This window comes from Peromyscus eremicus, chromosome 12 (genome assembly GCF_949786415.1).
Source record: "Peromyscus eremicus chromosome 12, PerEre_H2_v1, whole genome shotgun sequence".
In the NCBI taxonomy this organism is placed as follows: Eukaryota; Metazoa; Chordata; class Mammalia; order Rodentia; family Cricetidae; genus Peromyscus; species Peromyscus eremicus.
In genome coordinates, this window is record NC_081428.1 from 34926642 (window position 1) to 34954621 (window position 27980).

Consider the following 27980-nt stretch of genomic DNA (forward strand, 5'->3'; position numbering starts at 1 on the left):
TGGATCTTTGTAGTGCATAGAGTCAAATTCACAGGATTATTCATGTTAAATAAACACTATAGTTCTGAACTAAAAGTATAGGTCCAAATTTTTGACAGTTGATTTGCTTTCTCAACACTTAGAAATAAAAAATGAGTTACATTACATATTCATTCCCTAGATATAAGAATTTGTGGAATAAACAGTATTTCATATATTTAGCTTATGATGGAAAAACTGGCAGGAACAAAAATTGAAAAATACAACAACAAACAAAACCCCCTAGGGAATATCAGAATGTTTAATGAGTAGCCACATTTTCTATTACTAATCTAAAAGTTTCTTTAAATCTCAGTAATTTAAGCCAACAACAGTGTATCATCTCAAATATCTGGAGGTATTAATTTGAAATGGGTAACTCTGATATAGTGGACAGAGAACATGAGGCCCTTTTTCTCATAGATTAACATTGAGAAACCATGAATGTTAAACATATGGACTTGTCTCTTCAATGGAAGGAATGCTTACCTGTTTCTGCCCAGAAAGCAGGGAATGAATGAAATTAAATACTTGGTGATCTATGAGGTTTGTAGGGTCAGGCATCAGCCGGGGAATCCCCCAAGCTATTGTATTTATTCAAAACTCCTCCTCCCTATACCTTTAGCCTGAGTATTATTTCTGTCCGTCTAACCATTTCGACAGAAGAGGTCACTGTGGTCAGAAGTTTTCTTGTGTCCTGCCTGGTCCTACAGCTGCTTGGACCCAAGTAAATACACAGAGGCTTCTATTACTTACAAACTGTATTCCCTAATGGCTCAGGCTTTTGCAAGCTAGCTCTTACTACTTAACTCAGCCCATTTCTATTAATCTATGTATTGCCACACGGCTTGGTGGCTTACCAGTACTTTCACATGTTGCTTCTCCTGGCAGCAGCTTGCACTGTCTACCCCACTCTCCTTCCTTCTTCTCTCTCTCCAGTTCAAATGTGCTGCCTAACCTTATTCTGCCTCACCATTGGCCAAACAGATTTATTTATCAACCAATCAGAGCAACACATATTCACAGTGCATAGAAAGACATCCCACAGCAGGTCACATGTACTTTTCAAAAGAATTTTGATAGAGTCACAACTTAAGCATTACTGTGACAATTGTCACCAAGAATCTTTTCCCCAAAGTTGTACTGTACTTAAATATGTCTGGAACAAACTGTCTGGGGTCAGACTCTAGGAGTTTGAACCGACATTGACTACCTAAGTTGTATGATACCAAATTTTCTTCTTGTCTCAGGTGAATCATTATTCTGCCAGCTCTAGTAGATACAGAGACCCCCCACACACTCAGATGGAATGTATGTGTCCAACTTGATTGCAGAATTATAGCAACTTCTAGTCATGTTGTGAGACTTACTTATATCCTTAAATTTCACGATGGATAATTTAATATTTTATGTTGTATCACTGTAACATCTCTTCTTTTTCCTTCCTCTTCAATTTTAAGGACATTTGTATATTACATTGTGCCTACTCAAATAAAATAGATATATCTTTCATATCAAGGTCAATGGATTCCATCTTCAACCACAGTCGTTTGTTAAGTAAAATCTTCAATATGCAATCCTTCAGCTTCAGTGACCATTATAAATCCGTACAATAATAACCCACATTACTCTGATAGTAAAGTCACAAAAACAGGAAAAAAATGAAGACTCTGTAAACCAAGATCACTGGTATACACAGAGGAAAAAATTCTTAATAAGGGATCCTGCTTAAATACTTAACATCAACTTGACACAGTCAGTCCAGAGGCACCAGGAAAGAGGAAACCACAGTTGAAGAATTGCCTTGACGAAACTTGCCTGTTCCCATGTCTATGAGATATTATCGTGACTGTTAATTATTGTAGGGTGTTCCAGTCCATAGTTAAAGGAAACTGAGTAGCTTAATTCATTAAAGATCATCCACTAAGATCAAGTGGGACACATACTAGTAACGTAAGGATGTTTCAAAATATACTAATCGATAAATGCGGTATATTATATCAAGAGACTAGAAGACAGTATCTATACCAGAGTCTCTATTAGTGAAAAACTATTTTATTGAATACAGTTTCATTTTGTGATTAAAATGATAGATAAATAAGTGATAAAAGGAACATGCCTCAAGTTATTATAGGGCACTGATTATGAGATAAGCAATGACATAATACTGACATAGGAAAAACTACAAATTTTCTTTCTAGCATCTGAAAGAAATTTTACTACATCATACAAGAACTATCAGATATAATAAAGGAATTCATACAAGCTGAAGAATACATAAATCAACAAATCAAAATTGGTGATGTTGCTACAATAAAAACAGAATTATTTGAAATAGAAATCTAAAAAGCAATCCACCTCTATTAGCTACAAATGTGCCTAGCAATAAATAAAACCAACCAAGTGAAATATTCATACACTGGAAATACAAAAAGGCTGATTAAAAACTAAAATGAATATACATACAAGAAATACATTTTATTTATTAGAAAAATCAATATAATTAAGATGTACTTACTAACAAAGCTATCTGCAAATTTCATTAACCTTAGCTAAACAATATTCCTCACAAATAGGAAAATATATAATCTATACAAAACCAAAAATGTAAATTCTCCAGCATATTTATTAGAAAACATACAACTCTAAGGGCATAATATTATCTGGCATCAATATTGGGTGCCCTGCTACAGTCGCCAATATATAAGAATATTTTACTATTTACAGAAAAAGCTATAGACCATTCCAACAGAAGAGATCTATAGCCAATTGATTTTTGTAAATGTGCTAAGAACATGAACTGAAAACACATTTCCTTAAACGATTTCCAGATAATTAGATATCCATACTTAGAAGAATTAAGCTAGACTTATATATTTAATGTATCATCAAATTTAGTGTTTCTTATATGCTTTATCTTTGAGATTTCAATGTAAATGTAAGATATCATTTCTTCCTTTTTATCTCTCCAATATTCCCATATACCCACTTTTGCTTCTTTTTTTTTCAATTTTATGGCCATCTTTTTTATTAATTTACTTTAGAGACATATATGCATATCCATACATTTTTCTCAATATAACCTGCTCTGTCTGTATAATATTCCTCATATATATGTATTCATGACTATTTGATATTGAATAACCAATTGGCATGCTCTTCCCTGGGGAATATTATTTCTCCCAGTGTTAGCATTCCTTACTTGCCTGCAGTTTTTGTGCAGTTTTATGAGCCCCTGGACTTTCCCATGTCCACTTTGGCATGTCTATTTTTGTTGTCCTTATTCAGCTCATATTGAGATAATTCTGTTGGTGATAATTTATGGGTGTAATTTCTATTTTGACGTCACTAGAAGACAAAAATCTCACAATAAATTCCCTGATCCTCTTGGTTCTTAGAATCTTTTTGTCTTTGTTCCTCAGTGATTCCATGGCCGTAAGTGTGGGGATTTGTAGAGGTGTCTATTGGAAACTGGCTCCATAACTTTACATATTTACTAGTTGTGGGTTTCTGTAATTATCTCCATCTGTTGCAAAAAGAAGTGAGCAGTACACATATATGTATGTAAGTGTATAAGAATAAACGATTAGATTGTAGTTATGTGTTATGCTGGCTTAGTAAAATGGTGATTGTATGCTTTGTACCAATATCCATGACTTCACAAGCTCTGAGTTCTTGACTAGGTTTCCAGTCCCAAGCATTGTTTCCCTCTTCTTGAGAGGGTTTCAAGTCTAAGTAAAGAGCTGATGGTTACTGCTAAGGTATATGTGTCACTGCCATACCCATAGTATTATAGTATCATGCTGGTAGCTATTGTTGTTTCTATGTGCCATAACTAAGTAGACCTATTGGTTGTCTACCTCTTTTTGAAATTTTCATGGGGTCTTGTGGTTTCACGAAGGCTTGTCCTTGGGGAGGAGACATTCATGTCTGTTCCAGCTCAGGGCATCAGGTCTCTGTGTCTAAAGTGCATGGCATCTTCATCAACAGGGACATACCTTCTGCCTCTAGGGGGCCACCAAGAGCATTACCAATAGCCTGCATATTTTGGAAGTTTCTAGGGAAATCTTGACTGAACCCATAAAGTATTTTCTCATGCATGGTATTGGGATTGTGTTAGAATGTTTCTGGCTCTTGGAGGGAGCATTTTTAGCCCAGATGAAAAAAAATTATTTAAACTATCCATGTATATTTATATAAAAACTAAATGTATTACAGGTTTTATAAAAACAATTTTAGGTTGATACTTAATAGTATGATTCCTTACTCCAGGCTATGTTGTCATATATAAAAATTTGGAGCTAGGAGCCTCCAATGTGAGGCTTAGTTTTCTGATTCTGGGATACCTCATTCAAAATGAATTTTTCTAGTTCTATCCACTTATCTGCAAATTTCATAATTTTGTTTTTGTTTACAGCTGAATAATACTCTATAATGTGTATGGACCACATTTTTCTTTCCCATTTGTCAGTGAAAGACATTTAACTTCTTTTCATTTCCTATTTATACGGATTAGAGCAGAAATGAAGATGTCTGAGCAAGTATCTGTGGAGGAAGACGTCATGTCAACTGAGCATAGGCCAAGGACTTGTACAGCTTGATCATATGATAGTGTTATTTTTAGCTTTTTGAGAATTTTTCACAGTGATATTCACAGTAGCTGTACCTGTTCACGATCCCCATCAATGGTGAGTGAAGGTTCCCTTTGCCCACATGGCCTCTAGCTTTTATTGGTGATTATTTTGATGATCTTTTACCCTTGTGAATGGGGCAAGATGACATTTTAAAGTTGTTTTGCTTTATAATTTCCTAGTTGCTAGGGGCAATGTACATTTTTGAGTTATTTATTTCATTTCCTTTTTTCTTTCCTTCACCTTGTTTGTTTATTCTTCTCTCACATATTACATCCCAGCCCCAGTTTCCACTCTTTCTACTCCTCATAGTCCCTCCCTGCCACCTCCTCTCCCCCTAGATCCACTCCTCCTCTGTTCCCCTTCAGAAAAGAACAGGCCCCCCAGGCAATCAACTGAACATGTTGATTGCCTGTTCCTGTAAGACTCCCACTGTTAGGAGTCTTACAGGAACAGCAAGCTGTTATATATATATGCAGAGGATCTAGCTCAGACCCACAGATCTTTCTGATTTTCTCTTCAGGAGCCCACAAGAACAGCAAGCTACACAACCATTACATATATATGCAGAGGACCTAGCTTGGACCCATACAGGTTCCATGTTTGTCCCTTCAGACTCCACAAACCCCTATAAGACCTGCTTAGTTGATTAGTTCATTCCATGGGATGTATTCTCATAGTGTCCTCAACCCCTCTGGCTTCTCCAATCCTTCCTTCTCTTTAGAAGGTTTGATTCACTTTGCCTAATATTTGGCTGTTGGTCTCTGCATCTGCTCTCATCAGTTGCTGGATGAAGCCTCTCTGATCACAATTGGGCTAGGCTCTGCTCTGAAAGTATTGCAGAATATCATTTATTGGTCAGCTGTGTTTGGTTTTATCCTAGGTCTCTGCACCATTCCGCCTCTAGTTCCTTAAGAAGTAACTCAAGGGCTAACCAGAGGCTGGATAGAACTTGAGTTATTTATTATCCAGATTTTCTTATTTTTATAATTCTCTGTTCATGTTCCCCACATAATTTTTGAATGGGTAAATTCTTCTATGCTTTTTGAGGGATTTATGTATGTACATTTTAGATATTGGTCTTCTGTCAGGCACATAGCTAGCAAAGATTCTTGCCTGTTGCCTGGTGTGGTGATATTTTATTTGTACACCCCAATAAAGCTTATCTGGAGATCAGAGGACAGAGCTAGACACTATATTAAACATAGAGGTTAGGCAGTGGTAGCGCATGCCTTTAATCTTAGCATTTGGAAGTCAGAGATCCATTCAGCTCTCTGTAAGTTTAAGGCCACACTGGGAACAAAGTCAGGTGTGGTGGCACATGCCTTTAACCCCAGTATTAATCATACAGATCTGGAGGTCTGGACAGAGAGACAGGAAGTATTAGAGATGGGCAGAGAAAGAAAGTGATATAGCTGGATGGAAAAAGGAATTAAGATGGCAGAACACAGAAAGATTTATAGGCATGAGTATACAGGAAGCAGCTCTCTCTTGGCTGAGGATTTCCTAGCGAAAAGAACATGGCTGGCTTCTTTCTGCTTCTCTGATCTCTTAGTTTTCACCCCAATATCTGGCTCCAGGTTTTTTTTATTAATAGACTGTTTTGTAGCTAGAGTTTTCCTGCCTGGCCCACAGTCAGGACAAATCTCTCTCACCTGTCAGTCCCACAGCCGCTCAGACGCAACCAAGTAAACACAGAGACTTATATTGCTTACAAACTGTATGGCCGTGGCAGGCTTCTTGCTAACTGTTCTTACAGCTTAAATTAATCCATTTCTATAAATCTATACCTTGCCACATGGCTCGTGGCTTACCGGCATCTTCACATGCTGTTTGTCATGGTGGCGGCTGGCAGTGTCTCTCTGACTCAGCCTTCCACTTCCCAGCTTTGTTCTCTTCCTTGTCCTGCCTATACTTCCTGCCTAGCCAATGGCCAATCAGTGTTTTATTTATTGACCAATCAGCAACACATTTGACATACAGACCATCCCACAGCACTGTTTAGCAATTCATCTTACAGCCTGGCATTCCTTTTCACCCTGTTGATTCTTTAACTTTGCAGAATCTTTATATTTCACAAAGTTCCACTTCTCTATTGTTGTCCTTAATTCTTGCAAGGACTGTCCCTATTCAGAAAATCCTTTCCTAGACTTATATAGGGTATCGCCTATGTTTTGTCTACTAGTTTGAGATTTCACATTTAGGTCTCTGATCCATTTGGAGTTTTTGACTTTTTTATTTGTTTGTTTTCATGAAAGCTGATAGATTCAGGTCAAATCTTGTTCTGTTGCATGGAGACATCGAATTTTCCTAGCTCCATTAGTTAGAGGAGCTTTGTGTTCTCTTGTTTATAGTTTTGGAAACATTTTCAAATATTAAAGAGATGAAATTTTGTCTTCTCATATTTGAGTCTTAAGTTTTTTCCATTGGTCTATGTGTCTGTTTTTGTGATAATACCATATCATTCTATTACTGGTTCTGTCATATATCTTAATATCTGGAATGGAAATCCAGCCATTTTTTTGTTTGTTTGTGTTTTGGAGTTTTGGTTTTTTTTTCCCCTCAGGGTTGTTTTGGCTGTCTGGGGTCTTTTTTGTTTTGTTGTTTTGTTTCTATTTTTAAGAAGAATTATATGGGATTTTCTGTGTGATTGTTTTGAATTTCTGAATATATTTTGGTAAAATGATCATTTTTATAATATTACTTCTATTAATACATGATAAATAAACTCATCATAAAAATACAAATATCATATGATTCTAATTCTATTTCCTACAAGTCTTGAAACTTTGATTTCTTTATTCTGTAGTCAACCTTGTCCCTGAAATGCTAGAATTCTTTTTTTTTTTTTTTTTTTTTTTTTTGGTTTTTCGAGACAGGGTTTCTCTGTGTAGCTTTGCGCCTTTCCTGGAACTCACTTGGTAGCCCAGGCTGGCCTCGAACTCACAGAGATCCGCCTGGGTCTGCCTCCCAAGTGTTGGGATTAAAGGCGTGCGCCACCACCGCCTGTCCACTAGAATTCTTTTTACCTTTTATCATGCACACCTGATACATTTGCTGATGAGACTTCATTATATACCAATCATAAGAGTTGTTTATTTTCTTTCATTTTTCTTTATTAAGAAATTTTCTACTCACTCCACATACTATCCACAGATCCCCCCTCCTCCCTCCTTCCACCCCTCAGCCCTCTTTCCCAATCCACCCTACATCCCCATACCCCCCAAATCGAAGTCTCCCATGGGGAGTCAGCAGAGCCCAGCACACTGAGCCTAGGCAGGTCCAAGCCTCTTCCCACTGCACCAAGGCTATGCAAGGTGTCACATCACAGGCACCAGGTTCCAGAAGCCTGCCCGTAGACCAGGAACAGATCCTGATCTCCCTGCCTGGGTGCCCCCCAAACGGTTTGAGCCAAACAACCGTCTTCCATATCCAGAGGGCCTAGTCCAGTCCCATGGGGGCTCCTCAGCTACCAGTCCACAGTTCATGGGCTTCCACTAGTGTGGCCAGTCATCTCTGCAGGTCCTCCCATCATGATCTAGACGTCCCTCGCCTGCAGTATCTCTCCTCTCTCTCATCAATTGGATTCCAGGAGCTCACCTGGTGCCTGGCCGTGGATCTGTGTATCTGCCTCCATCAGTCACTGGGCTGGAGGGATAACTCAGCCATTAAAGGCTAGGCTCTCAACCAAAAATATAAGTTTATTTTCTTATTTAAAAATATGCCAGTAAAAATTATTTTGAATATGATAAGAGCATTAAATCTGTAGATATTTGTAACATGTACTACAAAGGGAATCCATTAAACTAGAAAGGTATTATGGTGGGGAAACTGTATCGAAGAAGAGGGAATAATAGGATATAGGTAAAAGTACACTAGAGAGCCAGTAGTGGTGGGTTACATTGGCCCGCTACCCACTGAGCTACATGTATAGCAAACCTTATTTTAATTATGATAAATTGTTATTAAGAATTGTATAAAAGAATCTGCATTTGAACAAGGATGTAAAAAAATTGAAAGTAAAAACATGTACAATCAAATTACTGGGTCTATCCAATTAAAACAGTATATTGACTAAAATGATTTTTTAAGAGAAATTGAGATAATTCTACAGATTTCTAAAAATATCATTATGCCTTTGAAAAGACATAACTACAACGTTAAATTTGCATAGGAATTGGAAGTTAGGTGATTCAAACACATTCTTCTGTCTTTGTATTCATTGACTGTTGTTTGGCATGCCTGATGATTAATGGATTAATCATATCCTTGAAATTAAGAAAAACAACCAAGTGTAACTGGCAAACTGGCTCTTCCACATCTTTTGATCTGAAAACTGCATGTTTTGATAACATGAAAATGGGATCAACCAACAAAATGGCTCTGGTTTACAATTAAAGCTGACATATCTTTTGTTATCTACATTTTTCTATTTTTTCACAAACATTGCATAGATTTATTTTCTATAGACTTACACAAGAGGGAGACCACTGGAAACACAATATGGTTTTATGCTTTCTCTATTTTCCACAGCTCATATTCAAGCTTCATTGATTCTACAATGCTCTCCACAGTATTGACTGAGATCTTTGACTTGCACAAATTAGGTTAAATCTATTCCATAAAACTAATACAACTCCTATTATTAAGTCAAAACCACACACACCCTTTATATATTTTATCTTTTAAATCTAACATTGTTTCATTCACATTTTCCAGCTTGTGCATGAGTTTTATTGCTAATATTTATGGTTTTTTTTTTTACTTAATCTGATTTTTTAATTTTTATTTTTTTTGTTTTTGTTTTTGTTTGGTTTTTGAAACAGGGTTTCCCTGTGTAGCTTTGTGCCTTTCCTGGAACTCGCTAGGTAGCCCAGGCTGGCCTCGAACTCACAGAGATCTGCCTGGCTCTGCCTCCGGAGTGCTGGGATTAAAGGCATGCGCCACCACCACCTGGCTGATTTTTCAATTTTTAATTTGCATTTATCAGCTGTTTCCACTTAGCAAATAGAGGTAAAGTTCTTCCTTGATATTTCTCACTGTCTAAAATTCTCTTGATCAATATTAATACTTCTGTTCACATTTTCATTCTCAGGAGGTATATTTACTTTATAAGATGGCAGCAATGTGTATACTATTAATGTTTCTCATGTTATAAATGAATTTTAATTTAACATTTTAAGATTTCAACAATATGAAATAATTTTACACATATATGGTTAAAGTGTGACATGGCAATATACACGAACAGTGATCAAGAGGATGCTCAATATCATCACTACCATATCCAGTGTTTATATTTTTGAAAGGATACTCAGCCTTTGAACAAATATTAATTTTGATCACTACAATATTTTTAAAAACAAAAAGCTACCATAATACTTGAAAACCAGGTAAAACACAATCCCAAAATCCCACAAGTGTCTCTTCAAAGTGAAGTTCTGTTGTTAAACTATGGGTAAACAACTTAGTAGTAAATTCACCTTGTGAAGTAGTACAGAATTCTGTAATATGTCAGTACGTTCAGTTAGTGAAAACAATAATCTCTTTGTCATCTACATGTGCAGTTAATTTTTTTTGTTTTGAAAAAATACACTTCGATATGGCATGTTCAAACAAAACCTGTTTTTGATTGGTTTTCGTCCCCTTTATCTCCCCATCTTTCTGTCCCACCCACCCTCTTTACCATTCCAACATCACATAGACTTGTTTCTGCTTTATTGTTGTAGGTGTCCTATTTCTCTCCTTCTGCCTTTTTAAAGATACTTTCCTCCCTGATACCATCTCATAGCCCTGGCTAAAGCAATGAAATATAATTAAGAAAAAGAGAGGATAAAAAATAAGAATGAAAGAAGTCAAATTAAACCTATTTTTAAATGATAAAATTCTAACTTGAAAAGACTCTATAGACTCTAATAGGAAAATTTTAGTTTTAATAAGCATTTATTAAAATCTCAGGATAAAAAACAACATAAAAACATTAGTAGCTTTCATATATGTGAATCACATGCCAACTGAGAAACAAATAGGGAAAATGTCATATTAACAATAGATCTTCCCAAAATAAAATGCATAGGCATAAACCTATCAAGAAAGTCAAATATCTCTACAACGAAAAGTTTAAGATGAGGCTGAAAAAAGAAATGAAAGATTTTTGATGATGAAAGATCTCCATGTAGCTGAAAATTTCCCTGTGTCCCACCCACCCCCTGGTCTTCAGCTGCTCAGACCCAAGTAAGCAAACAGAGGCTTATATTAATTAAAACTGCTTGGTCATTAGCTCAGGCTTACCACTGACTAGCTCTTACATTTAAACTCAGCCTATTTCTGTTCATCTATACATTGACACATGCCTCTCCTGATTCAGCCTTCCTCTTCCCAGAATTCTCCTTGTCTGCTTATCCTGCTTATATTTCCTGCCTGGCTACTGGCCAATCAGCTTTTTTATTTATCAACTAATCAGAGAAACACATTCAGAGCATACAGAATATCCCACAGCACCTCCCCTTTTCTGTCTAATCAAAAAGGAAGGGCTTAACTTTAACATAGTAAAATTACATGTAACAAAACAGTTATCAAGCAAGAATTACAGTTATAATATCTAGTCTATTTGTATTTTGTAAATTTAAAGAAAAAAATTTCTATCTATACTATATTTGTGAGTCTAAAGTTTTATATCTAGTTTATCTTTTATCACAACCAAGGAAAATTATAACTATCGAATCTTCAACTACATTAAAGACCTCAGTAGAATATAATATTACCTAAGTAAACAGGAAGAACATTGCAAGAAACTTCCAAAAATCTAGAATGACAGAGACAGCTGGTTACTAGAAAGTTACCCAAAATTCTTCTGCAATGTTGGGGGCATCCATTCTTCAGCCTCAGACCTCGAGTCTCTCAGTAGCTTCTCTTTGTGTCCTGTAGAATGTCTGGCAGTTTCTTCTGTGAAGCGGGAACCTGATGGACAATCTCATCTTTCAAAGTTCAGTGGTCACCTTCCTGTGACCTGTATTTCCATTCTATACAACATTTTGTCAAGAAATCCAGGCAAGAACATTTTCTTGCTCAAATGGTTACTTTTGCCAAGAAGAAGATAAACTCCATATAGAGTGACTTCGATGCCCATCTTTCTATTTGAAGTAAATTGGTGCTGCCAGAAGCAGATGTGTCTCACTGTCCAGAAAGTCTAAGTTTTTAAAACATTTTAAATGCCATAATCTGTAGGTCTTTGAAGTATTTGAAGATTACCTACCTAATTGAAATATACCTTTATATACCTAAAAAACTTAACAACATGACTATAAATTTGATTATCCTAGATGACTATTAATTTGTATTTCTTAATTATCCATTACAATTTAAATGAGTTATATAAACAGAATTCTTTAAACAAGAGTAGAAATATATATACCATATAACAAAATTAACTTTAAGTTTGTAATAAACTAAAATCTATAGCCATATAAAACATTTATCCTATATTTCTATATCATAACACCCTTAGAGATTGACTATGACCAATAACAATTTGCAAACAATATTCTAAACAAAGACAAACATCCATAACCCATTTTTGGGGAATGTGGGCATAGTTTTCTATGCTATTTCCTGCTGATAGGGGGCGCTGGTTGTCTTATGGGGATCCGGAGAAAATTCGAGATAATGGTCAAGTCATAGGAAGACTGGTTATAACCTTTGTTGATAGGTACCATCTGTTAAGGTTCAGGAGGTCTGGCTTGATCAAATCTGATCCACTTTAACCTGGAACAAATCCATAGCCTTTTGCTTGGAAAAAAAAAAAAAAAAAAAACAGAGCCTCCTTTCCAAAGCAACATATCTTTAGTGTCAAATTTTGAAGTTAAGATATCTTTAAAATATACATATTTGTTTAGCTCAGTAGCCTTTAGAATCAAATGTCTTTCTGCATTTAAAAATCCCAAAGACAACACAATCCAGATTCTTTGTGTAATATCCATCTTTATGTGGCTTATCTTTTATATTACCTTTACTGTCTCTTTAAAGACTTTATTTCTTAAACTATTTCTTTATATAACTGTCTACATTCATTTTCTTCTTTCTTCCAAGCCTACGTACACTTTTACACACACCGTAAACCATTTTAAGTCTTATTTCATCTGAATCTGGGTTATTGTGAATCTATTGCTTTAAACTGCAGTGGCTAGTATTGAAGCAAAAGCCTTGGCTGCTGACTTCACCCACTTCAGCTCTTCAACATGGTGGAGGTAATTCACAACCAGCTCTGGGAGCCATGCTGTCCACTGACTGTGGGAGACAGTGGGTCTATGCTTCTTTCAAAGCAACATATAGCCCAGAAACCTCTTTTTTTTTTTTTTTTTGTCTGTTCTAGCAAAGGCTGTATCTACCATACAGCAGTATAGTGTGCGGCTTGGAGACACTCTGTGTAGTGCAGTGGGAATCCCCCATGCTGAAGGTCAAGCCCCTATGCCACAAACCTGCCATAGAGTAGCTCAAGCCTTCAGCCTGCTACTCTACTGAGACACACCAGAAAGCTGTTTTTAGCCCACTTTTTGAATCCTTTTTCTTTTTTAAGCTTTCTCAGGTTTTAGGTGGAAACTCTTGCCCCACGTTTTGGTGCCATTTATAGCTGAAAGTTTTCCTGTCCACCCGCCCCCCCACCCCATACACACACCCCTGGGTCCGCAGCTGCTCAGACCCAAGTAAACACACAGAAGCTTATATTAATTAAAACTGCTTGGACATTAGCTCAGGCTTACCACTGACTAGCTTTTACACTTAAACTCAGCCCATTTCTGTTAATCTATATGTTGCCACATGTTCCGTGGCTTTATCTGTGTGCAATTACATGCTGCTCCCTGGATAGCAGGTTGGCATCTTCTGACTCAGCCTTCCCCTTCCCAGGATTCTCCTTGTCTTCTTATTCCACCTATACTTTCTGCCTGGCTACTGGCTAATCAGCTTTTTATTTATCAGCCAATCAGAGCAACACATTCAAAGCATACAGAACATCCCACAGTATCTCCATGCTTCTGGATTACCATTTTGTAAACTGCTACACTTCCAAGAGTAATCTACAGATTTAATTAAACCCCTGTCAAACATTGAAGTGGATTAGTAAAAGTAAGATTCTAAGGCATCCCACAGGCCACCACATTGGTCCTAAAACCTCAGGGCAGTGTCCCCAGACCCAGTCCACTTATCAGCCAACCTATCAGCCATTCTACTTACTGAACTATTCTAGGACTGTGTAGAGACTCTGAACCAAAGCCCAAAATAGGGACCCACAGACTCAGCTTGCCTGATCATCTGCTGTCCAAATGCTTTCCCCACCATGCCACTTGGGAACATTTTTGCCTGTGACATGGACTCCAGGTAGGGAATCCAAAACTAAATTGCCAACTTATACACAACTTTACCAACTACTCATCTCAGGAGATGAGTAGCATCCCACAACCTCCATCCCAAGTAGGGAGCACCAAAGCCTATTAACCACCAAAGGTATGAAGAAAACATGGGACTATGTGGCTTCCTTCACCTCTAACTCAGGTGAAGACACCCAGCTTAGACTCCAGCTAACTCACCACTATCTGAGGGCACTATGATGTCATGTATCCAAGCCTGATAACCTTTTATTCTTGTAGCTGGCTTTCTATGTGCCAACAACCATATTCCAAATTATAAATGGAGATTTACTATTAGTTATAAATGCTCAACCTTATTTTATGCTTGTTCCACTAACTCTTACAAGTTAATTTCACCTCTTTCTCTTCATCTACATTTTTCCTCAGGGCTTTTTGCTTTTCTTTCTTTCTTTCTTTCTTTCTTTCTTTCTCTCTCTCTCTCTTTCTTTCTTTCTTTCTTTCTTTCTTTTTTTATTTCTTTGTTTCTTTCTTTGTTCTTTCTTTCTTTGTTTTTTCTTTCTTTCTTTCTTTCTTTCTTTCTTTCTTTCTTTCTTTCTTTCTTTCTTTCTTTCTGTATGTCTTACTCCATATTTGGCTGGCTGGCAACTGACTGGCTGGCCCTGCCTGTCTCTTTCTCTTTCTCCCTTGTTCTCTTCTCTCTCCTCTCTGTCTGGAGCATAGATTCTTCCTCCTACTTATTCTCTTGCCTATCAGCACCACCTATCCTTCTACTGCCTAGCTAATGGTTATTCAGCTTTTTATTAGACAAACTTGATGCCTTAGGCAGGAAAAGTAACACATCTTTACATCATTAAATAAATACAGCATAAACAAATGTAATATATCTTTACATAATTAAAGTAATATTTCAAAATGTAAACAAATGTAACACATTTTTGCATAGTTAAACTAATATTCCACAGCTGATTCTACCTTAGATCTCTCTGCTATCTAGTCTCCAGTTCCTGGTCATCCAGGTAGTACAGGGCAGAGACGTTCAGCACCACCATTGCCCCATCACATCTTGAATGCAGGGCAGATTGTAGGCACAGAGTTTTATGTCTGGATTGGTGCTGAGGTTTCTATTTCCATTGCCTGGAGAGTACCTTTCCTTAGCAAGAGACTAGAATGTAGGGTTATGAGCTCCATGTAGGCACAAGTTTGTCTTATGTTCAATGAGCTGTGCAGATGTTTCATTCAGAAACATGTGGTTGATATATTGCGGACCCTAATAAACTTATCTGGGGGTCAGTGAATAGAACAGCCACAAGATTAGACATAGAGGCCAGAAACTGGTGGCACACACGTTGTTAATCCTATCACTTGAGAGATGAGATTCCTCCGGATCTCTGTGAGTTCAAGGCCACACTGGGAAAAGAGCCAGGTGTGGTAGCACACACCTTTAATCCTAGAAATTGAGATCTCATGTCTTTGCTTAGGAAGTACACATGCTTTTAATTTCAGGAAGGGATGGCAGGAAGCAGAAAGGTATATAAGGAGTGAACAATTGAGCCGAGATCCATTTGGGTGAGGTGAGGTTGGCTTTGGCTCCTTCTGTTTCTCTGATCTTTCAGTCATCACCCCAATATCAGGCTGTGTTTTTTTTTCTAATAAGACCTTTTAGAAATTCACTTTACAGAAACACACACACACACACACACACACACACACACACACACACAGTAGAATAATCCAAATAATCCTAAACAATAAGAAACTTTTAAGGTCATCACCCTGATTTTAAATTATGTTATAGGGTTATAGTAACAAAAATATCATGGTAATAGAATAATATCAATTGCAGAGTATCAAGGACACAATATAAGTCCAAACACCTACCATCAGCTGATTTCTCAGGAAGAGGCCAAAAGTCTACCCTGGGGGAAAGTTAGCATGTAGAACAAGTGGTGATGATCAAACTGCCCACCCAGCTTTATGTAGAAGAATGATATTCGATCCTTATTGTCACATAGTTATAAAATGTCTGTTAATCACTTTTTGATATACCCATAGAATAGTGCTTCTCTCATTCCTCATCATAGAAGCTTCTTCTTACAGTTAACAACAATTCACATAGATACTCACAACCTGTCAAGGTATAGATATTATGTGAATGGGGAAAGTTCAGCCTTAAATTAAACATCCATATCACACTCCTCTCCTAAAAGTTCCAGGATCTTTGTAGAATGGTTGTAAATACCAGACATGGCAGATGGCTACAAGGAAGTGTTTTCTGGACAGGGCAGGGAGGTTGCATATGTGAACCCCTTGCAGTTGTGATAATATACACAGTATCTACACAAAAATGAAGACACACAGAATTCCAGAATGGATGGTGGGATGGGAGCATAAATTATAACCTCTACTTAAAAGAGCCATTGACAATTGATAGAGTCTCTGAGAGTTACAGTTTGTTTTATTTAAGAGTGTGAGCCTTGATAGGGAGATCATGCTCCAGAATAGGCCACACAGTGAAAAGTATTTGGAAAGCACATATTTCACCTGATGATTCATATAAAAAAATGGAGAGAGTGAATGTGAAAGTGGGTGGGTAGAGGTGTGAGGATTCTCAAAATGGAACAGAGAAAGGTGGCAAATACCTTCAAAACACACTATACAGTATTTTCAAAAAACTAATAAAATATTTCTAAAATGTAATGTGAGATCATACAATAAAGGCAGAGTGAAGAGGAAAAAATGTCCTATGACACTCCTCACCAATGTGAAAAAAAATTCAAAACTTTATATAGAAATACAGAAAGCCCAGACAAAGCCAAAACAAGAATTTGAAAAAATAACACTGACAGATGGAACACACTAATATAATAATACATAATAACTTATAGAGTAAGAAATTAACTTAAAGAGGCACCCTAGATGAAGAAGTTATAGTTGTAGTTCAAAAACAGAAATATAGGTGAAAAAACAAAAGACTCAGAAAATAAAACACAGCTGGTCATACAATTATTGATCATGATGTAAAAGCTACACACTGTTTTAAAGAAAGACAGCCTATTCAGTGAATGATGATGGACAACATGGATTCCCACCTACATGTGAACGAATTTATACATAGAACGCTCATCCTGTGTTCAACTGAGCAAGCATGAATATTACTCCAATTTTAAGTCATAATGAATTTTTATTTCTCTCTGCATGTAATCTAGCCAAGATTTTTTAAAGGATTCAATGGAAGAAGAGAAAACAGTAAAACAGGAACTCAAGCTAGCAAATCTACCAAGCATAGCTACCTAATATCATATTAAAAAATTGAATTTTGAGGAATTTATTCTCTATTAATTCAAATACTACTTTATCAGTATAATTAGATATTCTTAAATTTAATGTATACACATAATTTTACTTATGTTTATGCTATTTTATTACGTTAAACCATTAACTATGAATTAATTTCAGGAGTTCAGTTATATGTTTCATATATCCAAGTATGTGAGTCTATTAATAAAGTGAAAGCCAGAAGTAATGACTCACAAGGAAATGTGAAAAAAACAAAACCAAAGACATAATGACAGAAGTAATATTTAATTTTTAAGAGAAAATAAATCAGGCCACATAAAGATTCAAGAATAGTAGTAATAATTGATGTTCTCCAATGATATATTAAATAAGAAAAAAAGGTATGAACCAGTTCAGCTAAGGTGAAGTTGTAAGTAAAGAAAAAGAAGTAAAATTTTTTGCTTATTTCTTGTATTGTGTCTTGCATCAGAAACTTGTGTTAAATTTCTAAGTTGAATAATTGCAATAATACTGTACAGAGAATAAATAGGCAAATTTAAAGTAGTTTAGAAGGTTGACTATAGTGTTAAAAGTATTTGTATGGTAAGAATAAGTGTAAAATAGCTTCCTTATAGAATGTTCTGTGTGTTTTAGAGGCTATAAAAATGTAATGAAATGTAATTGTGACTAGAATGCCAACATTTGATTTATCGTGAGTTGAATGTGTGGGTTGAAATTATTTTAAATCTTACAAGGATCAATAAATGGCTGAAAATGACAAGGAAATTCAGGAAAAGATTAATATCACAGTTGTATTGAGTTCCCTAGAGTCAGAATAATTTATAATGCCATGCTAATTCAAAGGATATCCTAATGGAATAGATTTAGAAAAGAAAATCCATTTATGAAACAAAATAAAGGTTCTATACTTAGATCTCAATTTGTAAACCTATTTGTGAGACTAAAAATATTGCAAATGTAGCTCTATACAATTGTAAAAGTATAGTTCAGTTACTGAACTCTGCTCCACAGGACAAACTATCAACAGAAATGTAAAATGTTCATATTATTTTATACCACAAAAAAGTCCTAAAATCAAAACATTCTTAAGAAAAATCCAGATATATATGTAGCATGAATCTTAAAGGGTCTTATTAATAAAAATAAACCTGGAGGAAGGTATTGGGATGAATACTGAAAGATCAGAGAAGCAGAAAAAGCCACAGCCACCTCACCTTGCCAATTCCTCAGCTGATCCTGTTTCCTCAAACTGGAAGCCTGTGTCCTCATCTGAATGGGTCTCAGCTGAACTGCTGCTCAAAAGCCTAAAAGCTTAACCTGCCTAGTTCCTGGTCCCCATGCCTTGTATACCTTTGTGCTTTCTGCCATAACTTCTTGGGATTAAAGTCTCACTTTCTGAGATTAAAGGCATGAGTAACTATGCCTGGCTGTTTCCAGTGTGGCTTTAAACTCACAGAGATCCGGATGGATCTCTGCCTCCCAAGTGATAGGCTTAAAGGCGTGTGTGCCACCATTTTCTGGCCTCTGTATCTAGTGGCTGTTCTGTTCTCTGACCCCGGATAAGTTTATTTGGGTGCACAATATTTTGGGGAACACAATATCATCACATATATAATCTACATTTAATGTGCTTTGAAATCCAAATAAATAATATAAAATATTTACTTTGCAAAGAGGTCAGAAATCATGTTTATAATTAAAGTTCTGGAAAATATCCATAAGGCATATGAAAGGTTCAGAATCATTGTCCATATTCATACAGATTTCTCTCACGAATAGAATAGATATTGTTACTCAACTAAATCATCCTAAGGAAACCTTCTTAGCTATTGTTCTGTTGTTATTAAGAGATACCATGACCAAGTTAACTCATATAAAATAAATCATTTATTTGGGGTCTTGCTTACAGTTTCAGAGGTATAGTCCCTGATCATCATGGTGGGAAGCAGATAGGCATGGCACCAGGGAAGTAGCTGACAATTTTACATCCTGATCCCTGGCAAGCAGTCAGAGGAACACAGAGCATGTTCTGGGCTTTTGAAATCCTAAAGCCCATCCCCAGTGACATACTTCCTACAAGAAAGCCACACTTACATGAACAAGGACACCCCTCCTAATCCTTTCCTAAACAGTCCACCAACTAAAGACTAGATATTCAAATATGTGAGCTTATGGGGGCCATTTTAACTTAAAACACAGCAGAAACTATCTATATTCCTCAAATACATGAAAGAGGCTAAGATATATTAATAAATTATTAATTGAATACAATGAAATAGATTTTATGATTTTGATATTCATAAGAATTTAAATGTTCAAATGTTAGAAATTCTAATATGCTGTGAAATGTTAAGACTAGGATACACAAATTTGAAGTATTATATATTTTTATTTATTCAGCAAATTAATATTATATATAATAAATTTTAAATTATTTTTGATTCATTGTTGAAGAATAACAAAAATTTCAAGCTTTCTGCCAAAAGCTTGGGATACACAGTTGAATAGCAACAAAAGTCATAGAGTTTACATCCTACTAGTATAGTCATGACAATAGGAAATACAATTAAATAAGCTTGTATATCTCAACAGAGAGACTCTACACCTGTTATATAACCTATAATCATAAGCAGGAGGTTTGATATACATGCCACATTTAGGGATGAACACTAACAATCACTCATTCTCATCACTTTGGCCAGTTGTGAGCCTGTATTATATGATGTCTACTAAAAAAAGAAAGCTCTCTGACCAAAGTTAAGAACATCCCAGATATTCTTTCTACCTTCTCTTCCATGGTGTTCTGTCTTCTCCTAGAGGAGATTGTAAAAATATCTGACTTGGCCTGAGCACCAAATTATAAGTTATTATGAATATCTTGGATAGCCACGTATCCGTACTTGCTACCCTTCATCGTGAAAAGGAATTTCTGTGGTTAAGACTCAGGATGGCATTTTGCTATGGGAATAATCACAGGTATTTGGAGGGCAGCTTTATGCTGTGTCTATTTAACTAACAATAGTAAGCATGAACAAATGACCCTGAGACTTCAGCCTTGAAATTTTAACCAGGTTTACAGTACCAAGTATGGATTCCTTATTGTGAGGCAGGCCTTAAAAAGAGTCAGAGACCACATGGTTGTCCCTCTAACAGCTTTGTCACTATTACACCTGTAGCCATACCTTGTCTGACATGTAGCTTCAGTGGTTTCTATGGTAAAGAACTGGGGAAGACCATAGGAGCTTTTTCTTGCCCAGTAGTATGCACTGCATCTCTCAGCACTATGAAGCTGACCAGAAGGGAAGGAGTTTGCAGCTCACTCCCAGCTTGATTCCTTTGAATCTTTTAACCAAGATGTTTTGTATCTCCTGAAATGTATTTAGACTATATGTTTACAAATGGATAAGTACAGACTGATTATGTGGTATGTAAAACAATGGAATTATCCTGGGCTGTGAATAAAAGTCAAGTCATAAAATTTCAAGGAAAATATACTCATCTGGATATTATTATGCAACATATGATTTCCCACAGTCCAAAATATTAATTCATACTACTTCTCATTAGTGTATTGCAGATTTTACTTTGCATACGTACCTATATATGTGTGCATATATATAAACTAAGCAATTATGCAAATGAATATGTGCATTGTGAGTGTATTAGTCATGAAACTATAGTGGCTAATGCAAGTGGTAAAAAAGCGTTTTTATGGCAGAGGGGCTCAGTAATAGAAGATGTGTGACATCTTCTATTGGAAAAGAGGCTTCTGGAGCTGGAAGGACAGGAGTGTGGGTGGGAAATGGAAAGGGAGAGGAGGTGCAACATACACACAGTGCATGTGTAAATGCTGCCAATTAAAACACAAACACAAAACACTGTATTTGGTAAGTTGATACTAAATATTAGTATCATTGACATGTTTATAAAAAATGGCTTGTAGATGAAATACCACCCTTAGTTTTGTTGATGTTGTTGTTTTTTAGAAATAGTGTTTTATTGGAAAACAAACGAAAATATGTATTACATAAGTAACACAATTTCAAATGTGAAATAACTGTATGGGTGTATTTGAATATAATCATCAGTGGTAATGTAATGGATAAAATGTTGTAAACAACCATTATATCACTATCCTTCTCATATTACCTGGATAAACAGAGAAGGAAGCTGATAAGGGAAAAATAAAACATTAAAATGCATAATTTCTGTACTTGTGTAAATATGAACATGTTGCTATAAAATCAAAATAAAACAATATTTGCAATGAGGCTGTACTTTCTAAATATCCATCATGTTTTGGATTGGAATATAATATTCTTTTTGCACTTTCCTCAGGTCCCTTCACAACCATGCCCAGAGGAGTCCCAGATAACAAATGAGGAAGTAAAGGTTAAGACACTCCTTTCACTTGCTCAGTAAAAAAAGAGAAGTGAGAGTTATAGCCTAGCACCTTCGTTATGAAAGATCACCTCCTTACTTCTTACTTCTCTTTCAAAATATCTTAGCATATGCAGAAAAATATATATCTTACAACGGAAAGACAAAACTTTCCCAACAGTAGTGAATATGAGATGCCAGTATTTTTACTTGAAGAAAAATATCTTTTTGGACAAAAGTTAAAATTATATATTTTATTCTAGAACTTTTGTTGGACTCCATCAAAACTCTGAAGCTGGATCATATATATGTATATATATAATATACTTGCAAAAATTTGCTAGTGATTATACCTGCAGAATCAGCAGACTCTAGAGAATCATAGAGAGGAGCCAGCATGTCTGCTTTCAGTGGCTCCTCTATTATAATTTTATTGCTTATTGACTCATTTTAAAAGAATTAGATGCACTCTTGATAATGTTACAGATTATGACAGCAGGTCATATACTGACAATTTAAAGACCTCAACATAAATTCAGTTCCACAGAACTTGATAGAAGAGAAAGTAGGAAGCAGTTTTGAATGTATTGGCACAGAAGACTACTTCCTAAATATAACACCAGTAGCACAGACACTGAGAGCAACAATTAATAAATGGGACCTCCTGAAACTGAGAAGCTTCTGTAGGGCAAAGGACATGGCCAATAAGACAAAACGGCAGCCTACAGAACTGGAAAAGATCTTCACCAACCCCACATCTGACAGAGGGCTTATCTTCAAAATATATAAAGAACTCAAGAAACTACACATCGAAATAAAGAATAGTCCAATTAAAAAATGAGCTACAGAGCTAAACAGAGAATGCTCAAAGAAAGAATCTCAAATGGCCAAAAACCATCTAAGGAATTGTTCAACATCCTTAATCATCAGGAAAATGCAAATCAAAACAACTCTGAAATACCATCTTAAACCTGTCAGAATGGCTAAGATCAAAAACACTGAAGACAACTTATGTTGGAGCAAGGGGAACACTCCTCCACTGTTGGTGGGAGTAGAAACTTATACAGCCACTTTGAAAATCAGTATGGTGGTTTCTCAGGAAACTGAGAATCAGTCTTCCTCAAGACCCAGTTATACCACTCTTGGGCATATACCCAAGGAATGTTCAATTATACCACAAAACTATGTTCATAGCAGCATTATTTGTAATAGCCAGAACGTGGAAACAACCTAGATGCCAATCAACTGAAGAATGGAATAAGAAAATTGTGGTACATATACACAATGGAGTACTACTCAGCAGAGAAAAACAATGACATCATGAAATTTGCAGGCAAATGGATAGAACTAAAGAATATCATACTGAGTTAGTTAATCCAGACTCAAAAGGATAAACATGGTATATACTCACTCATAAGTGGATAATAGATGTAAAGCAAAGGATAACAAATGAGAACCTACAACTCCAGAGAGGCTAGCTAACAAGAAAGACCCAAAAAGGGATGCATGGATCACCCTGGGAAGGGGAAATAGATGGGATCTCCATGAGTAAACTGGGCGTAAGTGATGGGCAATGGAGAGTAAAGGATGGAGGATGTGAATATAAGGAAAATGAGATGGTTGAGCTGGAACAGGAATGAAGTGGGAAAGCAGTGAAAGAGATACCATGATAGAGGGAGACATCACGGGGATAGAGAGTAACCAGGTGCTGGGAAAGTTCCTAGGAATCCCCAGAGATGTCCCCAGCTTGGACTACTAGATATGGTAAAGAGGGTGCCTGCACTGAAACTGGCTTACCCTAGTGATCAGATTAGTGAATACCCTAATTGTCATCATAGAGCTTTTCTCCAGTAACTGATGGAAGCAGATGCAGAGATCCACAGCCAAATACCAGGCAGAGCTCCAGGAGTCCAGTCGGGGAGAGAGAAGAGGGATCCTATGAGCAAGTGATTCAAGACTACAATGGGGAAACCTGCAAAGACAACCAAACCAAACTAGTGGGAATGTCTGAAAGTTGGATCAACAGCTTTGGAGCCTTCAAGGTGTTAAACTTCTAACCACTATTTCTGTCTTTTAACTACTGCATTCCTTTTATTCCATCTTATACTTGTGTCACTCTAGTGTGTTAGATATTTAGCTGAGGGTTGCATTGTCTAGGGAAGAGCTAGTCCCATAGGGAACACATGCTTTGCTTAGTGGGTACTTTCTGCTTCTCCACATGAGATAAAATCTTAAGGCAGCATGATTACTTGACTTATTCACAAACAACTTAAGTAACTTTTACAATTTTTGACTGAGACAACATATTAGTCCTGTGTTTGTGAATTAAAAAGGAAAGTAGTGTATATTTATTTACAGGTTCAAGATATTAGTTTAACTTCTGCATCACAATGAATAAATTCCTGATAAGAGCAACTTAAGACAAGAAATGTTTCACTGACTCCTACTCCAAGAGCTTCTAGTCTTTGAAGTGGAACAAAAGAAGTGTTAGAGTTGGTCATAATCAGAGCATGGCAGGCAGAACATGATAGGGGGAGAAAGAAATTAGACAGAAACAAGATACTCACAAGGCCTGGCCCCTACTGATCTATTTATCTTAGGGAACTTCCTGAAGTTTCTAGACTATCTTAAAATGGGGCTACCATCCAAGGACCCAGTCACATAAGCTTCCCAGTCACAGTCACAATACTGTAAAGAACAGGGAAGTCTTAATTCTTGGAAGAGTTAAGACTAAAAGAAATTCACATTGCCTTTTTTTTTAATAGAAAAAAAGTATCTCTGGAGATGACTTCAAAAGGTCAATTTTGTCTACAATATTTCGATTTTATTTAAAGGCAGTTTATATTTTATGAAATACTATGTATCATATTCAATCTTTATTAAAACATTAGTAAGTTGACATTTTATTAAAAGGTAGGATATTTATTTTATAGATAAAAATATATGAGATAAAATCCTATTTATATGAAGATGAGAGCAGATTATAGAAAACTGTTCAAACATGACTTTTGATAACTAAAACAATAATTTTATTAATGTTAGTATGCAAATAAGAGATCAAAAGTTATTAGTTATGCCAAGGTAACTGATACTAGCAAGTTTGAAATTTTCATATTTCTGTGTTCTGTCTTATTTCCCAAGAATAATGATAACATGAATAGTTAGTGTGAGTTTTATCTCTAAGCACATTGGACAATATGTAAGGAACACTGCAACTTATATGTGCTTTTCCTATAAAGAATCACATTCATTGTCTAGTCTATTAGAATTTTGAGACATATGAATAAGACCAGAAAGTCCTGTTTTGTTTCTGCAAAAGCCAATTTCATTATGACTTTGCAACTCAGAAAAATACTTTGAAAGGAAATTCATTTAACAACATGAACTCAAGACCTCAATTTTCACAGGTAAATAGAAAGGCACGTTGACGAATCTTCTGAATCCAATCCACTTATATTCAACATGATGATGCTTGTTAGGAAACATTTCAAGGGCCAAAGACTCTAGTCAGCAGCAATATTTGTGTTTTCTCATCTAGTAAAATATTGAAATAATGATATTAAACAACCCTGAAAATGATTTTAGGAATATATATATGGCTCCATTAAAAGAATCCTAAAGAGTAGGGTATAGTCTTATGTGTATCTGAATTATAAAAAAAATAGCTATTTCATTTTGAATACTGCTATATGTAACAGTATCAAAGTTTTATATTTGAATAAAGTCTTGAATGTAGCTATACTTTTAACTACTCAGGAGTTTCTAAGATGGGAAAAATTCAACTCAAAATCATAACATAATTTGTACTTTATATTTTCCACTTTGTGTCATAACTTATTTGGCAAAAATCTCACTAACACTGTCATGTATGGAGTGACATATGAAAGAAATGGTTTGGATTAGAGTGAAAATTATGTCATGCTGTGCTGAAAATAACTCTCTTGAAAATCATGGGGATCAAAAACAGCATTGATGAGTGATCCAACATGTTGTATTCTAGCACTGAACTCAATCACAACACAAATATTTCAATTATAAATTATAAACAGAAAACATTCTGTATTTTGAAGTACAAGAAAATAATTTTAATGTCAAATAGAAGAGAAATATGCATTAGAATTGGAAACAGTTATAAGTATTTGATAATTTATCAAAAGGAATGATAATTATTTGATGAATCAATGAAGGAAGTATAAAAATGAACTACAAAGCAAAAATATTTTAAAGCAAAATAACAATAACTATCATGAACTAGAAATTTAAAAAATATGAGTTAAAAATGATTTCTGTGAGTTTTTCTGACCCTGGAACATCATACAGTATTCTACAACTGATTAAGTCCTCAGTTGCTAGGCCTTCATAACTGACTTGGAGGAGGAATTTACACCATGGTTATTTCCAATGTTTAAAAAAAGATGAAGAGTAATTATATGTAAAATTGTGCTTGGAAGTATTATCAATTTTTTTTTAAAAATCCAGATTGATAGTACCTGGATGCAGGTCATAGGTACGAGTAAGCAAGTTATTGTTATTGTTTTACTAAAAAGACATAGTATAAAACTACCTTTGAAATGCTTTCCTTTATACCAATAGGTCAGTGCAAGTCTTACACTTATCTTAGCAGCTTCTATGTGCAGTTGATGGTCACTTATACAGAGACCCACAACTGGTCAATGAATTGAGAATAAATGATATTGGACATCAGTAGCCCATTCCTCCCACCCCAATCAAGGGTCAGGGAGCTTCATAAATAGGGAAGTGGCTCATGAGGACTGATTTGTAGATAAGGTGAGTGGGCAGTTTATGAGGGATGGAGAGTCAGTTTTCTTCAGTTCCGTGGCTCTTGGTTGGTTGCCTATACTCCAGTGGATGGTTCTCCACTGATGTGCATATGAGAAGCACTAATTAGACTTATTTTAATAATTTAAGAATTATTTTAAAAGTAAAAAAGAAAAAGAAAAAAATAATAATGCGGAAGAGGATAGAGGGTAGTGTTGGTCCAGGAGGAATTGGAGAGGGAAGTATATGGATGTGTGGATATGGTCTATATTAATTGAATTCATGAATGAAATTGTCAAAGAATAAAATAATAAATTATTCTGTTATAAATGTTTATGTTGGTTCTTTTGAGCAATATACACAATCTTAATTTGCTTCTCTGTGTTGTTGTGATAAACACTGTGACCAAATGCAAGTTGGAGAGAAAAGGCTTTTGTACTTGTACATTATAAGTGCATCATTAAAGTAAGTCAAAGCCGAAACTCAAGGCAAGAACCTGGGACAGAAACTGAAGTAGGCACAATGACGTAACACACTTCATTCATTTACTGTCCATGGCATTCTTAGAAACATTGCTTGTGCCACCTGAAAATGGGTTGGCACTGTCTACTAAGGGCTGGGCTGTTTAACATCAATCATCAATCAATCAAAAAATGCCCCATAAACATGTCCACAGGCCAATCTGATAGCAGAGTTCCTCACATGAAGTCTTCTCCTTCCATACAACATGGTTTGTATCAAGGCCGAAACACTAAGTAGCTCGTACTGAAAGCAATCAAGAATATTATCACATATTATTTTTCCTTTGTAATGGATTATGATAACTACTACAAAGATAATTTCCTTTATAAATATTAGACCTCTAGTCAGTAATGGAGGAAGGCTTCTGACACCATCCCTATTACCAAACTTTACCTAACTGTCTTATTAGGGTTTCTATTGTTATGATAAAAGACCATGACAAAAGCAAGTGGGTGTGTGTGTGTGGGGTTGTCAGTGGCATATTTCTGTTTACATTTCCACAGTACAGTCTTCTTTCAAGAAGTCAGGGCAGGCACTCAGGGCCAGAATCTGAAAGCAAGAACAGAACAAGGAGCCATCAAAGAACACTGCTTACAGGTGTGATCCTCAAGGATCTCTTAACTTGTTTGTTTATACACTTTTGGACCAAATGTAGCACCACCCTCAATGTGATGGACCCTCCCTCATCAATCAAATGGGCTGTACCTTTACCCATTGCCTTCCCTGGACTCTCTTCGGAGATCTGACTCTGCCACATGGTGCTTAGCCTCAACTTTTCGCCATGACCTCTTCAATCCTAGGGTATCTCTGGAACTGTGGCTGCACGTTGACTTAATGACTTCTCCTGGTATGTCATAGTGCCAAGCCTCAGCTTCTTTCCATGACCCCTTCATGTTTCAAAAGTAGTAACAGAGAGTAGATTCATAAACATTACCTGGTTTAGCTGCCTGCATGAGGTTAAGCCACTGATATCTCTGGATCACAACTT